The following is a 17,709-nucleotide window of genomic DNA, read 5'->3' as shown; positions in this document are numbered from 1 at the left end:
GGGGCCACTGGCCTGCCCTGAGCCCCAAGCAGACCTGCTGCGGGGGAGGGAAGCCCTCCACGGGACGGAGGAGCAGCTGGTGCCAGCTGTGGAGGGGGCGGCCCAGGCACCGAGGCCGAAGCTATGAGCTCTGACGCCCCTGCGCAGCAGCCTCTGGGGGCAAACGTGTGGCCGCGCTGCCCTTGGTCTGCTGCACTGGGCTCAGGGGCCTGCGGGCAGACTCGGAACAGCACGCCTGCCCCCACTCCCGGGCCAGGACCCACAGTCAGAGCGCAGCCAGCCTCCGTCTGTCCCGGCCGGCCGGGCCCAGACTAATGTCGGGGTGCTGTGGACCCCCCCGGTGGCCCGCTGGCCGGGCAGGCAGGAGAACCTTCAGTGGGTGGCCTGTGAGGGCAGTGAGCACCCCGAGTTCCCGCCCCAGGCACATTCCCGAGGCCGTGGGTCAGTGGCCCCCCACAGTGGGGCCGTAATGAGGAAACAGAGTCTGGAGCTGTGTTATGTGACAGCCCGTGGGGGGCGGGCCGGGGCGGGGCGGCACGCGGCCCTGCCCTCGCCCCCACCGCCTGACCCCCTGCTCACGCGTGTGACCGCCATCTCCCCAGGCCAGGCTGAGGGTGACCGGCCTGGACTCAATTTATCCCGAGTGCGCGCGTGTGTTTTGTACTTCGTCACTGAATCCCGTGCGTAGTGAATTAGTTTCCTGATGGAGTAAACATTTCGGAAGGCCAAGATCCTCTCCCTCCTGTCCCCGTGCCAGCGAAAGTCCCCGAGCCCCGCCCTCCCTTGCCCAGAGGGCTTGCTCCTCGTCCAGGAGGCGTGAGCCCTGGTTCCGAGACCCTCTTGTCGGCCCCCAGAGTCCCCCGGGGGCCCCAAACCTCCCTGCCAGTCCTGTTCCCTCTGGGGGAGCATTTTCGGCCAGGGTTCAGCGGGGCTCCCAGGCACCCCTCCTCCCGGGGCAGGAGTGGTCAGAGCTGCCTCTCAGGCCCGCAGAACAGTGATGATCAGGGGCTTCCGGTGAAGGAAGGTCTGAGTTTGAACCTGTTTCTTAAAGCTGGTCTCCACAACCGAGGAGCAGGAGGAGGCCCTGGGCTGGAGGCCATCTGACCAGGGCAGCTCCTCAAGGCCACAGCGGTCCATGGCAGGCTGGAGAAGGCTCAGCAGGAGCTGGGGTGTCCTCGGGGTGTGGCCCGTGGGCTCTAAGGCGGACGCTGTGGCCGGCCCCGGGTCCTCCCAGCTCCCCCCACCCAACACTGTGTCCCGGCTGCCAGAGTCCTGGGGACCTCTGAGAAGGGGTCCCCCATGGTCTGATGGTAGTGTCTTCCTGGGGAAGGATTGCTAAAGCCCCAGGATGCCCACTCTGCCCTGGAGGGGCCCCAGGCCCCCGGCTCTGAGGACCGCTGTGGGACGTGGACCTGGGCCCCATGTCACATGGCTGCACACGCTGACCGGCAGCTCCTGGCATTCCTGTCTCACTGGGTTCTCCACAGGGCCTGGGGGCCCGGGGGAGGTGATGGGGAAACTGAGGCAGAGAGAGGCCACACCGCTGCTGGCAGGGGCCGTGGGGGGCTGGACACAGCCAACTGACCCCCACACAGACCTGTTTCTACTTTGCAGCCTGGACTGGAGACAGGGCTGCCCACAGCGGTGTGTGCGTGTGTGTGTGTGTGTGTGCAAAAGGGCTGCCCACAGTGGTGTGTGCATGTGTGTGTGTGTGCGAAAGGGCTGCCCCACAGCAGTGTGTGTGTGTGTGCGTGTGTGCGTGTGTGTGCGAAAGGGCTGCCCCACAGCAGTGTGTGTGTGTGTGCGTGTGTGCGTGTGTGCGTGCATGCCTGTGTGTTTGTGTCCTTATGTGTGTTTTCACGTGTGTGAATGTGTGTGTGTGAATGCATGTGCACATGTGTTTGCGCATGCATGCATGGGAGTGTTTCCATGGTTCTATGTGTGCATGCCTGCATGTTTGTGCCTGGGTTTGCACACGTGTTGGTCACTGTGTGCGCTTGTGTGTACATGCGCGCGTGTGTGTGTGTGTGTTTCTGTGCCCCTGCCCGGGTCCGTCTGCACTGCTGTTTTCTCACACGTGTTTGGCATGCTTTGCCGCTGAGTTGGGGGCAGCGGCTGGGGGGAGGCCGGGCGCTGGGGGAGGGGCTGTTTATGCCCACTTGTCCGCCCAGGCTACACATTCTTGTGGTTCTGTCTTTAACTTGGTAAAAATTTGGGAAATTTCTAAATAAAACAAAACAAAGGAAAAACATTTTCAAAAGGATTTCAAAATCAGTGCTGCCACTTCCCCAGTAACCAGACCCGTGGGGCCTGGGAGATGACCCTGAGTGGGGAGCACGGAGAGGGAGAACTTTCTAAGCAGTCGAAGAGCCAGGCGTGTCGTGAAGGGATGAGCGCCCCGTCAGGGGAAGTATACAAGCCGTCCTGAGATCCCCACCTTCCCTGTGACAGGAGTCCAGAGAGTCAGGCTTAGGGGGAGGGGTCTGAAACCTTCCTGTATGGCTGCAGGGCAGGGGGTCTTGGACCCCAGCTCTCTGAGGCCAGAGGAGGCCCTGCAGGGGCTTGGATGTCACTCAGGGCAGCTGAGAGACACCTGCAGACAGGAGAGAGGTGGGCTGCTGGTGGATGGACATGCTCTCAGTGAGGGTGGTGGCCGGTTTTGGGAGTCTTTGCTGACTGGGGAGGTGCAGGGGGCTGCTAAGCCAAGTCATGGGGGCCCACAAACCTGTGAGCAAACCTATGGCGGGATGGCAGCCCCCGCCTCCCTCGTGGTGGGCAGCAGCCAGGGGCTAAGGTCGCTGGAGAGGGGCTGGTGTGGGCAGCCATGCCCCTCCCCTGGCAGGGGCTCCACAAACCTGCGAGCAGGCTGCAAGCCCTCAGCAAGCGGGGGGTGCCAGAGGGCGGGGCCCTGTCGATGGTGGGTAGGGGACCCTGGGGCTGACAGTGAGGGTCAGTCTGGCTGGGGAGCGAAGGCAGAGTTCGGGGGGTACATGGGGAACCTGGGGGCAGCGGGAAGGCAGGACCTCGCGAGGTCCAGGGTGGTCTGGGGGGCTTAGCGACTGTCGTAGAGCCCAGATGAGGGGCTCGCACAGGACTGGGACGCTCGGGCTTCTGGAGGAACAGGAAGGTTGAGGGGCGCTGGGCCTCCCAGGGTGACGTGGCACCCACTCTGGGGCACAGTGGAATGAAACCCCTCGGGCCTCTGCTCAGCGCCGTGCTCCGGTCAGGCCCCCCAGGCCCAGGTGGGACTGGTGCTGTGGCCCCCTGCTTGCAGGGTCGGCGTCCACGATCAGGGCCACGTGTACCTGCGAGGGGCTGACCCCCGCCTTCCGCACCCGGGGCCTCGTCCTTGGTGACCCCGCCTCCCTGAGTCAGCCCTGCTGTCCCCGGGGACTCAGGGGAGCCCATGGCGACGACTCAGGGCTCTCCGGGATCTGGGCTTTCCATTTCCCAACCGGACCTCCTGCTTTGTTTACCAGTGAGTTTTAGCTTGTGATGGCTCCCAGTTTCCTTCCGGGCTGGATGGGCATGTAGTGAGGAGGTGGCAGCCCCAAGGCCACTGGGCAGGTCTGACCTGTCCCCTCCGTGCCTCTCAACTCAGGTCCAGGCTGGCAGCCTGGAGGCCAGTCTCCGAGGGACCTCAGGACGCCCCCTGGGCCGCGTGTCTGGGCTGAGAGCCACAAGGACTCCGTGGGCCTGCGGCCAGCCTCGGCGGCCTGCTCCCACTGTTCCGGACGTCCAGGGCCCGGCCAAGTCTGGCGGCTCCTCTCTGGGCACACGCCCTGCACATTCCTGTCTTTGCCCTTTGCCCAGGCAGTACCCCCTCCCCTCACCATCGCCTGCCTGCCCTCCTGCCCACCCCCACCTCCCGTGTTCAGCCTCGGGCCAGCCCCCAGGGCTCTGTCACTTTAAGAGGGCGATGCCCGTGGCCATGGTTGGCTGGGAGCGCCTAGGATGAGGTGCCACGTCTCACCCGGGGGTGGGACCACAGGGACCGCTCGCAATCACTGATTTGTGGCCAGGCAGGCTCTGCCTTCTGGCTGAGAGGGCCACTGCTCTGTCTCCGGAGCCTTCTGTGGCTCCCCGACACCCTTGGTTCTACCCCAGGCCCTTGGCCAGAGCCCCGGGCACTCACTCTTCCTCCTGCACTCCAGGTGCCCCCGGTTCCCACCACCTGGGCCTCTGCTCCTCTGCCAGGAGCAGCAGCTCCTCCTTCCTTCCTGCTGCAGGCCCCGCATGCCTTCCATACCCAGCTCAAATGTCAGCCCCTCGGTGCCGACCACATCTCCCTCCTCTATGACCACGTCTGACTCGCCGACCTGATTCAGCAGCCACTTCCCGAGGCTCCTCCACCATGGGGCCCCTTGCTGGCCAGTGCTGGAGGTGGGGCTGTCACAGGTAAGGGGACCCAGGCAGGGGCTGGTGACGTGGCCTGCTCCGGAGGGGCCGGGGCAACTGGCTGTGGTCAAACACCCCTCACCACCAGCTCAGGAGGGCATTGCCCTGGAAGCCTGGAAAGTCCAAACTTCGGGCAGGCGGGTGGCGGCTCATGGGGACGGGCTGGCAGCCACCCCCCTAGCGGAGCCACTAGCGGCCACTCAGAGGGGCAGGGCGTTGCCTCCCTGGGCAGCCAGGTGGGAGACTCCCTGGGGAGAGTCAATGTCCCGCACCCGCAGCCTGACCCGCCCCCCAGACTCACCAGGAGAGCCCATCTCTCTCGTCAGTGATGTTCTCGGGGCCTGCTCGGCGCTGGGCGTCTGCACTGAGGGTGCGCAGGGGCAGGGCAGGCCCGGCCCCGCCCCTGGGGGCGGGTGGTGAGGGCTGGATCTGGCCGGGAGGACCACAGGAGGTGCCTGGAGCGGGCAGGTCGAGGAGCACGAGAGGGCCGAGGAGCCCGAGGCGGGCAGGAAGCCGGGATGCGCCAGCCCCCAGGCGGGTGGGCGTCCCAGGCGGGGCTGGATGTCTAGAAGGAGACAGTGAGTGGGGGCCGTCCAAGCCAGCCTTCCCACCTCTGGGAGCTCCCTGGGGGCCGCAGCCTCGCCGCCCCAGCTGGCCATTCCTGGGGACCTGCGTGTGGCCCAGGCCCTGGGCCCTGCTCCTCCTACAAGCCTGGGAGCTCCAAGGGGCTCTGGCCCGGCTTTACCAGGGCCCCTCTGCCTGCTGCCCAGGGATGCACTTGAAGGGTGGGCCAGGGAGGGGTGGGGTGATGCCTTGGGAGGTGGGGGGCCGCAGGGGTGGGGTGAAGCCTTGGGAGGTGGGGGGTGTCTGGGGCTGCGCAGGTCTTGAAGGCAGAGCTGCGGGTTGGCTGGTGCACAGCACCCAGACCTGGGTTGGGGGTCTGACTTGAACCAGCAGCCGGCTAGAAACAGGCCTGGGGGCCGCTGCAGAAGGGCAGAGGGAGTGGGAGCCAGGCGAGACCTGCGGGGCTGAGTGAAGCAGCGGCTGCTGGAGTCTGCACGCAGGCAGAGCTCCAGAGTGTGGCCCTGGGTCGGGGTTCTCCCCAGATCCCCACCCAGGAGGCTCCCGCCAAGCTGTGGCAACAAGGCCGGGGCGCAGAGCGGCTCGCGGCACCTGCTTCTGAGGTTCTAAAGATTGAGAAAGGGACTCCCTGGTGGCCCAGGGCTTAGAGCCCTGCGCTCTCACTGCTGAGGGCGCGGGTTCGGTTCTTGGTTGAGGAATCAGCAGCCCACAAATGGGATGGCATGGCCCCCAGATAAAGTAAAATAACAGTTGAGATGAATGGACAGAGAACAACGTGTTGGTTTTAGGCTACATAGAAACAGCCTGACAGGCGCATGCATTGCCCAGGGTCCCCGCGGTGAGTCTCGCTCATGGCTGTCACTACACAGTTACAGTTTCTTTCCCCAAAGGAGGACCCCGATCTTGCTCTCCATCGCCACGTAAGGGCTGCGGGAGTCTGAGGCGGGGGCGCTGTGCCCCTGCCACTGCGCGGGAGTAGAGACCGGAGAGGCCAGCGTCCTCGGGGCAGACCCCAGGCCCGGCTGGACCCTGGGCCCCTCAGCTGGGAAGCAGCAGGCAGAGACGTCGGCAGAATGCGGCTGTTTCCGATTTATAACCTAACAGCTCCGCGCGCTCTGGTGACTGAGCTGTTTTCGGCTGGCGTGGTGGCCGCAGGGTCTTCTCAGCGACCCCGTGGGCCAGACAGGGCTCCATTTCCAAGTGGTTCCAAGTAGTGGCATCTGGGGAAGCCTGGGCATGTGGTGGGGGCCTCAGGGTTGTGATGGGGAGCCCAGGTGTGTAGTGGGGGGGCCTTGGGGGTGTGATGGGGAGCCTGGGCATGTGGTGGGGGGCCTTGGGGGTGTGGTGAGGCACCTGGGTGTGTGGTAGGGGGCTCGGGGCTGGGGCTACTACCCGATTTCTGGAACCTGGTCCACACCTGCCCCAGCGAGCCCCAGAGGCCTGAGGCCCTGCCTGCACACAGTCCCCCAGCACCCCGTGGGCCCAGTAGTCAGGATGCCTGCTGGGCTGTGAGGCCCAATCTGGGGCACCCTGCCCATCAGCTGAGCAAAGGGCATCGCCTGCCCCACGGGGCAGAGAACCCAGTAAAGGCCCACGGGCGGCCGGGGCTCTGGTCCTGCCCTGGCTCTTGCCCCTTCCCCATGCTGGGTGCCCACACCCTGCTGTCAGTCAGACCCTGGTTTGTCCGTCGGCAGCCGTGGCTGCCCCCGTGCCCTTAGCCCCTTGGCCTCCAGCCGGCGGCTCCTTGGGTCCCTGGCCCAGGCTGTGGCTGGGATATGGGCGTCTGCCATCCAGGTGTGCGCCTGGGCAGACAGCTCTGGGGACTCAGGCGGCAGGAAGCAGAGGTTGGGGGGGCGCCGTCCTTTCTGGGAGAGGCAGTGTGAGGCCCCAGGTTCTCTGGCCCCCATGTGTCCAGCCTTACCTGTCCCGGAGCTGAGAAGCCCAGGCTGGGACGCAAGGTGCTTGCTGGGCGGGCAGGCTGCTCCAGGGGCTGCAGCCTAGACCCCCATCTCTTTGCAGATGGCCTTTGGGGAGGGTTCTGGGGATGCTGCCCCTAGGAAGCAGCTCCGGGGGGCTGTCCCTGTCCCCGAGCCAAGGGCTACAGGTCAGCGAGCTCCCTGTGAGGTCTAGGGGAGGGTCCCTCCTGCCTCTTCAAGCTCCGGGGGGCTCCCAGCCGTCCTGGGCTGTGTCTGCCTCACGCCAGTCTCTGCCATCACGTGGCCTCCCCCATAGTCAGAGCTTTGCCACTTGCAATGGCGTTTCAATTCAGTTCAGTTCAGTTCAGTCGCTTAGTCGTGTCCGACTCTTTGCGACTCCATGAACCGCAGCACACCAGGCCTCCCCGTCCATCACCAACTCCCAGAGTCCACCCAAACCCAGGTCCATCACGTTGGTGATGCCATCCAGCCATCTCACCCTCTGTCGTCCCTTCTCCTCCTGCCTTCAGTCTTTCCCAGCATCAGGGTCTTTTCCCATGAGTCATGTCTTCGCATCAGGTGGCCAAAGTATTGGAGTTTCAGCTTCAGCAGCATCAGTCCTTCCAATGAATATTCAGGACTGATTTCCTTTAGGATTGACTAGTTGGATCTCCTTGCAGTCCAAGGGACTCTCAAGAGTCTTCTCCAGCACCACAGTTCAAAAGCATCAATTCTTTGGCACTCAGCTTTCTTTATAGTCCAACTCTCACATCCATACATGACTCCTGGAAAAACCATAGCCTCGACGAGACCAACTTTTGTTGGTAAAGTAATGTCTCTGCTTTTTAATGTGGTCTCTAGGTTGGCATAATTTTCCTTCCAAGGAGTAAGTCTCTTTTAATTTCATGGCTGCGGTCACCGTCTGCAGTGATTAGGGACGCCGGAGAACGCTGCTGCCCCATCCCCGTCGTGGGGTCTCGCTGTCCCCGCCTGGTCCCTGCTCCCCGTCTCTGGGCAATCGCTCCCATGGTGGGGTGATCCCAGACTTGCCTCCCCGCCACCGACTACTGGGTGGGTCCCCCGGCCCCCTACATGTCTTCTCAGTCCTCTTTGGGACCTAGAAGCCTCTCAGATGTGTCCCCCGTGAGTGGGATTGCCACTTCCGCACTGCGAATGCCATTCCTCTGCAGCCTCCCTTGGGAAGACCACCAGAATTTCAGTTGCTCAGGCTCCGGTCCTGGGGCCGTTGTTTGACAGATGAAGCATTTGAGCTTCTTGTTCATTTTGTCTTGCGGCTGGTTTCCGTTGTGACCCAGAGGAAGAATTATAAAAGTCTGAGGGAATACTCAGCAAAGGAGTATCCTATGTATTTGATCAGGAAGCAGAGAACTTTTTCTATAAGAGGTCAGAGGGAAAGTATTTTAGGCTTTGTGGGCCCCAGGTCTCTGGATCTGTGTTGCAAAGCCTCAGTTCCCCTAAGGAAAGCAGCTCAAGGCTGCCAGTCAAGAAGGAGGGGCTGCCTGCTGATAGAAAGGGGTTTACAGAAACACGACCGTCACCCAGCCCCCGGCCGCCACTGGCTGACCCCGAACGATGCAGGTGGCCAAAGCGGCTAAACCAGACGTTTACAGCCGAACTGAATCTCACAGTGGCGCTTGGTCTGGGCACTTACGGTGGCTGGGCGTCCCTGTTAAGTTGCTTCGGTCGTGTCTGACTCTCTGCAACCCCATGGACTGTTAGGCCGCGAGGCTCCTCGGTCCATGGGATTCTCCAGGCAAGAAGACTGGAGTGGGCCGCCATTTCCTCCTCCAGGGGAGCTTCCCAGCCCAGGGATCGAACATGCAGCTCCTGCACTGCAGGCAGATTCTTTACCACCAAGGAAGCGCATGGCGGCCTCATCCACCACTTTTAAATGCAATACAGTAGCATTTCAAGAGACTAAAGGATTTCCCCCACAGTTTACACAGAATAAAGGGCTTTCCTCTTTGCTTAAACAATGATGAGCTTTTCAAATGGCACCAAAGCCAGATCATGGCCAAATCGCCACATACAAATCTAAAAATCGAGGAAGACAAAGGGAATTGCATCTTCTTCCGACTGTGGTAAAATATACACAATAACAGAAAGTTTACCATTTCAACTGTTTCCGAGTGGCATTAATCACACTCACGCTGAAGAACCAAGGTCACCATCCGTCTCCAGAAATCCATCCATCCTGCCAAAAGGACACTCTGTCCCCGGTAAACCGCCCCTGCCACCCCGCCCCGGCCCCCGGCCCCGGCCCCAGCACCCTCCTTTCTGTCTCTGCACTTGATGACCACAGCCCAGAAGCTCACCGCTGACCCTGTGGTTGCCACATCCTCGGGCCCCGTGGGTCACGCACCCCTCCTGGACTGTCCTCGGCGTGGGGATGGTGACCACTGCCTCCTCCCTGTCCTAACACTCGGACTCCCGGCCCCCCGTCTGCTCACCAACACGCGCTGAGCCGGCCTACCCCCTGCCCCCTCCAGCCCAAACGCACATCCTAGACTCACAGCTGTGGCCGGCAGCTCCGGACCAACCCACTAATCCGCACCCCACTGGCCGTGCTGAGACCCGGCCCCTGGTGCCCGTGATTGTCCCCGGGGCCCCTCCGGCCCTGAGAGCTGGCCCTGCCCGCAGGGGCTCCCCTTTGCCCCTCCTGGCCGCCACCATGGACAGATCTGACCATCGCTGGGTCTCCTGCCCCCCTCCACCCCATCAGCCATCCACGGTCCACTCTGGGGGCTCCAGTTGCCACTCCAGGCCCCTCACAAGCTTTCAGAGCCCCCAGGATGACAGTCAGACATAAATTTCCCCCCTTTTTTTGGGTGGACCCCTCTCCCTTTCGTCCTGACGGTCCTGCATCTGTTCACTGGCCCCACTCCCCACATGCACCCCCTCTCTGGAGGCTTCCTCTCCTTTGACCGGTTTCAAAGCCAGGGTCGGGGGAGGGAGCGCTGTGGTCCGTTTCTCATCTGGGGAAGCTGGGGTGAAGCCAGTGCCCAGAGTTTACTGGCGCCGGCGGGGAGTGCAGGGGCCCTCCTTCTCCTAGTGTCCTCCTGCTCTCCATCTTTCCCAGCACTGGAGCCTTTTCCAATGAGTCAGTTCTTCGCATCAGGTGGCCAAAATATTGGATGTGAGGCTAGGATGTGCATTTGGGCTGGAGGGGGCAGGGGGTAGGCTGGCTCAGTGGGTGTTGGTGAGCAGATGGGGGGCCGGGAGTCCGAGTGTTAGGACAGGGAGGAAGCAGTGGTCACTTCGGCATCAGTCCTTCCAGTGAATATTCAGGACTGATCTCCTTTACGACAGACCGGTTGGATCTCCTTGCAGTCCCAGGGACTCTCAAAAGTCTTCTCCAGCACCACAGTTCAAAAGCATCAATTCTTCGGCGTTCAGGCTTCTTTATGGTTTAACTGTCACATTTGTACATGACTACTGGAAAAAGTGTTTGAAATTGTCCATCAAAATTGGGGGGGAAAGCCCCATATTCAAATATCTTTTCAGGGACTGAAAAATACAGGTGTGCGATGTCAGCAAGGTTGGGGGAATGAGGAGGCTGGCAGGACCCAAAGCTGCGACATCTGCCTGGAGGCAGGGACGAGGGGGCGTCTGAGAGTGCTGCTCCATGGCCCTGCTCAGCCTGCTGGGGGCTGCGATGCTCGAACACGTGAGTGCCCGTCGGTGGTCTCGCCCTGGAGGAAGGTGCCAAGGCAGCCAGCTTCGACCACCTCGTGGACCCCAGCCGGAGGGTACCGATCCCTAGAGGTCAGGCGTCTGATTCCATCTTTCTTGGACCGAAATTAGTCCTCATTCAAGTGCTCCCCCAAATCAACGAGCGCGGGTGCCCGCAGAGCATGCGGACAGGAAGGCAGCCCAGCGCGGGGGCACGCAGGCTCTGTGGGAGTCAGTGTTTGCCCTCAGGATGCTCTTCTGGATTCAGTGCCTGTTTCCAGCAACAAGCCGCCCTGTGGCTGTGGTAAGAGCCTCCAACCTGCCGGCTGTGGCTGGATCTCAGGATGCCCTCTACTTGAGGGCAGCGACGCAGGTCCCAGGTGCCCAGGGCCAAGACACTCCCCCTGAGAGTGCTTCACAGCTCTCCCAGCTGGTCTCTGCTCGATCACTCCCAGCCGCGGGGCGCTCACTGCCTTTGCAGCACTTTCCTGAGTTGAGGGGCCGTGGCTCTCGGCCGGCCCTTCTGTCTATGGAGCTGAAATCTGCTGCCCAGGGTGCCATCCCCACCCCTCTCATCGTGGGTCCTATGTCCAGAAGGGTGTCCTGTGTCTCCTCTGTCTGAGCCACCCCCTAAAGGCTGGGTATGCATCCTTCCCTCAGACTCCAGCTGAGGGACAGGCCTGTGGAGGTGGAGTCCCGCCCCCCACCCCCTCTCTTCCCCATCACGTGGCCCTGGTGCCAACCCCCGCTGCCCAGAGCATCCCGGCTTCTCTCCTGCCCTCACCCTCAGAGGCTGCTCTTGCTTCTGGCCTGGAGTTGGTGGTGGGCCCGGCTGGGCCCTGTCAGTGGGACCTGGGAGGCCGCTGGAAGGGGCCGGACCCTTGACCCCCCAGGTCACCCCTTTCCCAGGGCCTTCCCTTGGGGATCCAGGCAGGCGGCCGCCCCAGGCCCTGGCCAAGGACAGAGAGGACGCCACGCCACGGAGCGAGGCCCAGCAGTGCACCGGCGGCCTGGCCGTGGCCGCCTGGGACCCAGCACCCCATCAAGGCCCCCAGGTGGAAGTGGGTGGTGCCGGCAGGGGCCGGTCCCGGGGTTCTCAGGACCAGGGTCTCCTCTGGACCTGAGAGAACAGGGCTCCTGGTCACAGAGTGGCCTCGATGACGGGCCTCGCAGACGAAAATCTGAGCTGAAAGTGAGGTACGGGCATGGGGCCCCGAGATGCTGCCAGCCACCCTGTGTCCCTCCGTGGAGCTGGCGGCAGCCAGTCAATGCGGGCTCCCAGAGAAAACACTCAGACACACAGACACACGCGGGCAGCACACACCAGCACCCCCGAGCACCCCAGAACTGGTTCAGCACAATATTTGCTCTGAGCCCAAACCAGACCCCAGGCTGGCTGCATCCCTTCCAGCCCCGCCTTCCCCACAGTGCACACAGGCCCGCAGGGAGACCCCAGCCTGGACCCTGCATGTTCACTGAGGCAGTCGGGGGCGGACAGGACCCTGGACGCGGAGCCTTCTGGATGTGAGACGGTGGAGCGGCCTGTCTGGGGTCGAGGGAGGGACCTGCAGACCCGGGCAGCCTGGTGCATAAAGACGAGGTGGTGGCTCCTTTCTGGGAGGCTCCAGCCCATTTCAGGCAGCCCCTGTGGGGTGTGGCGGCCAGCAGCCCCCAGCCTCACGGGGAGACTGACCGCAGGGAAGCCGCCTCACTTTCATGCCCTCCAAGGCGCACAGGCCCGGCCACGCAGTGTCTGACCTTAGGGAGCCTCACCAGACCCCAAACAGAGAAAGGCTCTGGATCTTTACGGGAGTCACAGAGCCCTGGGGACCTCTGGCTGACTCAGCCCACTCAGCTATCAAAGAGCCCAGGGCTCCCTCAGGGGCGCCCTCTGCACCCACTGCAGGAGCCCCTGTTCTCCGGAAGCACCCTCCAGAGCAGGCAGAGAAAGCCCGGGTTTGCAGAGCCCAAATGCCGCTTCTAGGAAGGAGAGTCCGGCAGGCTGGTGAGCATCTCAAGGCCGAGCCGGGAAGCGCCTGTGCTGGATCCGTGTGCACCTCCACAGGCAGGGCCCGGAGGAGCGGGTCTGAGCTCAAGGCTGCAGGGTCCCCACTCCCAGCCTCCGTGCTGCCCCTTCGCCAGGCAGGGTCCACCCGGAGGGACGCGCTCTCCTGATGGGGAAGTGGCCCGGGGCTGTGCCAGGCGCCTTCCAGAAGTGGCTGCAGAGCCCACACTGCTCCGCCGTGTCCAGACCTGCCCTCAACCCCTTGGACCACAAGGTGAGGCTGAGGCCCCCTGAGCCTCTAGGGGGCCCCTCCTTGTCCCAGACGGATGCTCTGAGGCCTGTAGACCTAGAGGGCTCTGGATGGACCAGGGCCAGAACACAGAGCATCCAGCTGGGGAAGCCCACGGCAATGCACGGGGGAGATCCGGGAGCTCCCAGACTGGGACCCTCAGGACGTGAGGACAGCACCCCAGGAGGCCAGGGCGCCCAGGACACTGGGCACGGGTGTGTGCCAGCCCCACCCCAGCCTGGCCACGGGGAGACAGGACGGAGGGTGGAGGCCAAGCCCAGGAGGCTCAGACTCGTTCTAGTCCACGTTCCTCCGCCCCTCGATCACTCCCTCAGCCATTCCCTGAGTCACTCGTTAACAAGCTCGTTCACTCACTCACTCACTCACTCATTCTCTCACTCACTATTTCATTAACTCATTCACTCACTCATTTGTTAAGTCCTTCATTCATTTGCTTGCTCACTCATTCACTCAGTCACTCACTCGTTCATTTATTGGGTAGCGCATTCACTCACTCACCCACTCGCTCACTCTCCCTGTACTCAGCCTCAGTGGACACCAGACACCGTTCCAGATGCTGAGGTAGAGCTGTGATCAAAACAAACTCCTCTCGTGAGGAGTTTGCTTTCAAGGAGCAGAACCTTGGGACCCCCACCCACGCTTAACACCTGGATTGTGCCGGGTGTGGCTGTGGGATGGGGCTTCCCCTCCATCCTGGGGGGCGGCCTTGCCTCCAGCTGCACCCAAGGAACAGAGAAGGACGCCCTCACCAGCTCCGTGCTCCGCTCAGAGCCTCGCTGACCTAGCCTGTGGCCCCCGCTGTGCACCAGCCCCCAGGCGGGCACACACAGGAAGGGGAGACAGGCTCAGGATGAATGAGACAGATCAAAGGCACAGATAAGGCCACGCAGAGCAGGGTCTGGAAGCATTTAGGGCCTGGGGAGGAGGGGCTGCCGCCCTGGGAGCTCCATCTCCAGGCCAGCCTCAGCTGACTGAGCCCGGCTCCCGTCACCAGCACAGAGAAGCCACGCCGGGGTATGGCACCCCGTCGGCAGGGTGAGGGTATCCAAAGCCTGCTGTCCAGCTCTGTAGCCAAGTCAAACCCCCACAAGCCCTGGGGGAGCCCCTACCCCTGAGCCTCAGTTTCCCCACCTGTCAATGGTGCCCTGCCCCCACCGGACCCCCACTGGGTTAGGGGCTCCCACGGAAGTTCTGTGGACAGATGGGGTGGCCTGGGGAGGGAGTGGGTGGGAGGACGGGGGATAGAAGGGTGTCGGGGGCTCAGGGCAGAGGCCCAACCTCCCTGGCTCCGTCCCTGGGGCACTTCTGTCCTGGGCATCCTCTGGGCACCGCTGGGCACCGCTGGGCACCGCTGGGGTGCCGACCTCCTGCAGACAGCCACCCCTAGGGCCGCCTCTCCTGAGCTACAGACTCACCTGCATGTCCGCTCCATGTGCCCTGGAGCCAGAACCACCGCCGCCCTCGCTCGCACCTGGGGCAGTGCCATCCAGTCACCCCAGCTGGGATCTGGGGGCCCCCTTCATGCCCGCTCTCCCTGGGGCTCAGGTCGAATCGAGCCCGCCCTCCTGATGAATTCTCACCTGTGTCTCCCTTCGCTGGAAGCTCCTGCCCACGGCCTGCCCACGGGCTGCTGTGCCCTCTGGCCCCCTTCCCGCGCCTTCAGACACACGGGCATGTTGCACGGCCCACTGTCTCGCCCCGTCCGAGGCCCAGTCCCTCTTTGTCTCTTGCACCTGGAACATCGCGCGGGCTCCTGACTGTGCTCCCCGGGGATCTCCCGGGGCCCGGCTCAGAGGCAGAGTTCTGCCTGTGGGCCAGCCTGGCTGCCCGGCTTGGAATTCACACCTGCCACCCCAGAACAGCCCAGAGGCTGGATTGCCCGGTGCCCGGCACCTACTTCAGGCCGCCGTCATCCTTCTCTCCAGCATCTCCAGCCCCCTCCCAGCCAGCGTCCACTATGCCCCTTCTGGTCTGCACTTCCTAGGTCCACACCCTCCATGTGGCCCCCAGGTTCCTGCCCGATGGACCCTGCCGGCCCCTCCGGGGAGCAGACGCTCACACCCTGGGCAGCGGGAGCCGCGGAGAGCTTTCACCCGCGGCCGAGGTGCCGCCACATCTTCCCTGGGGCAGGGGCTGGGCATGGGGGCGGGACCTCCTGCGGGCCTCGATGCCCTGAGCACCCGGGTCCCTCTGTGTGGATCTGAGCCACAAACTGCTGCTTCCCGCCCTGCCCAGCCCCGTCCCCACCCTACCTGCCTCCCTCATCCTCACCCTCCTCTAGGCGGTCTCCCGGGTCTCCAGGGACCTGGCGGCCAAGGCTGGCCCCGGCACCTTCCTGCCCTCCTCCTCAGCCCTCTCACTGGCTCCATCCTTGACCCCCAGACGCGCCGTGTCCCCTGCGCTCGGCCTGCTCCTCTTCCTGTCCTTGCTGGTGGACGTCGCCCACCGGCAGAGCTCCAGGTCTCCCCGGCCAGTCTGCTGTCCCCTCCAGTCTTCAGCCCTGAACCTGACCCGGCATGTGGCCAAGGGACGTCCCAGGGGACGGCCCACGAGCAGCTCGGTTTCCACCTGTCAGAATGAGGGGTTCCCTCTCTTCCTCTGGACGATGGAAGGGGGACAGGTGACCTGTGGGAGGAGCCTGGGTCCCGGAGTCCCACCTGGAGGCCCCGCTGAACACCCACCTGAGCAGTTACGTGAGCTGGAGGAAGAAGGTGGACTGTCTGAGAGGGTAGCTGGCTCTCCTGACGGGTTTCCCCCTCTGAGGCCTTGCCAACGGCTCGGTGCGGGGCTGACCGAGCCCTGAAGGCCCCGCAGGCCAGGGCGGCCTGATCTGTGGTCACCGTGATGGGTGCAGCCACTTCTGTGGCCCTCAGGCCTGGGAGGCCGTCAGCGTTGTCAGCCACACAAGTTCTTAATTTTTTCTTCCTAAGGCTACTTTTTCTTGTGTTTTATAAAGAGGCTGAGTTTTGTTTTTTTTTCAGGCTATGAAAATAATGTATCTTTGCAGAATGCACCTTGGACGGTGGCGAAGGAAACTGGAGAAGAAGAAATATTGCTCAGAGCACGGAGGTGAGTGAGGCCTCCCACCTATGCCGTCTCGGCCCTATCTCATCTCCGTCACTCGAGCGGTGGTTCTGGCATTTGAAACGTCAGGGTGAGTAGGGGGCTGATGGCAGGCAGACAATGGAACTCGGGGTTATGACTGAGTTACTCGACGGAAGGACCATGAAAACCCGAGGGCAACACGTGCACGCCAGGGACTTGAGCAAGAAAGCCAGTCCCTTGCGGCTCCCAGAGAGAGGTGAGCTCCAGGGTGACCATCAGGTGTCCAAGCCTCTGGTGCGGGGCTGCCGCCACGGCCCTGCTCAGGAAAACCTGGGACCCCGACGGTGGAGCCGGGACGGCTGGATGGACACCCCCGGGATGCTGAGTTCCAGCCTGAGCCTCACGGGCGCTCTGAGCCTGCGTGGGAGCAGACCCCTTCCCTGTGAGGAGCCGGGTCCTTTCCTGGCTTCCAAGCCAGCTGCAAGCCTGGCATCACCGCATGACCCAGCGTGCAACCTGCAGGACCTTACCAGAGGGGAGGGAGAGTCAGACAGGGACAGACGGCAAGGACACGAGCCCTGAGTATCAGCAGTGGGAGGGTGACACCCACGCGGCTGAGCGTGTAGGGGAGCAGGGGCTCGCCCGGCCGCGAGGGCCGACGGGACGCGCACCGCCGACCAGGCTGGCGGCTCCCGTTTCCTACAAATCCGTTTACGATGCTGTTTTAGTTTCTGGTGTGCAGCAAAGTGATTTAGGTAAATATGTGCTCTTTGTACGCTTCTCCATTACAGGCTATCACAAGACACTGAATACGGTCCCCTGTGCTGTCCAGCAGGCCCCTGCTTTTGGTGTGTTTTATACGTACGAGTGTGTATCTGCTGATCCCAACTCCTGCGGTATCCCGCTCTCCTCCTTTCCCCCTTGGTAACCGCAATTTCCGTTTCTATGTTTGTGAGTCTTTTTCTGTTTGTATCATTTTCTAGATTCTACATATAATTGACATCATAGACTGTCTGTCTGTCTCTGTCTAACTTACTTCCTTAGTATGGTACCCTCCAGGCCCATCCATGTTGCTGCAAATGCCATTGTTTCATTTTTTATAGGTGAGTAATACTCCACTGTGCATGCGTGTGTTGTGTGTGTGTTGTATGTGTGTGTGCGCGTGTGCATGCATGTGTGCATGCGTGTGCACATGTGTGCGTGCGTGTGCCTGTGTGTGTGTTGTGTGTGTGTGCACATGTGTGTGTTACTTGCTCAGCAGTGTGCGACTCTTTGAGACCCCATGGACGCAGCCTGCCAGGCTCCTCTGTGCATGGAATTCTCTAGGCAAGAATACTGGTGTGGGTTGCCATTCTCGTGATATATATACATCGCGTCCTCTTTATCCCCTCATCTGTCAGTGGACGCTTAGGTGCTTCCATGTCTTGGCTACTGTAAACAGTGCTGCTATGAACACAGGGTGCGTGTGTCTTCCCGATCGTGGTTTTGTGCAGATGTAAACCCAGGAGCGGGGCTGCTAGGTCGCCGTTGCTGCTGCGCAGCCTCTAAGTCGTGTCCAACTCTTTGTGACCCCGTGGCTGCAGCACGCCAGACTTTCCTCTCCTTCACTATCTCCCGGAGTTTGCTCAAACTTGTATCCATCGAGTTGGTGATGCTATCTAACTATCTCATCCTCTGCACCCTCTTCTTTTGCCTTCAGTCTTTCCCAGCATCAGGGTCTTTTCCTATGAGCTGGCTCTTCACATCAAGTGGCCCAAGTA

At 62.4% G+C, this 17,709-nt stretch overlaps 1 long non-coding RNA gene across 1 annotated transcript; it reads left to right on the top strand.

Moving 5' to 3' along the window:
* Window positions 1-15,885: 15,885 nt before the first annotated feature.
* Window positions 15,886-16,956, top strand: LOC147341685 (uncharacterized). The gene is made up of 2 exons (XR_015157603.1): window positions 15,886-15,973; window positions 16,741-16,956. It is a non-coding gene; the product is annotated as an uncharacterized LOC147341685 (long non-coding RNA).
* Window positions 16,957-17,709: the final 753 nt, after the last annotated feature.

This window comes from Bos grunniens, chromosome 29 (assembly GCF_055505025.1).
Source record: "Bos grunniens cultivar Pamir isolate PY7600 chromosome 29, Bosgru_T2T1.0, whole genome shotgun sequence".
In the NCBI taxonomy this organism is placed as follows: Eukaryota; Metazoa; Chordata; class Mammalia; order Artiodactyla; family Bovidae; genus Bos; species Bos grunniens.
The sequence above is the reverse complement of the archived record's forward strand: the minus strand, read 5'-3'. Positions and strand labels throughout refer to the sequence as shown.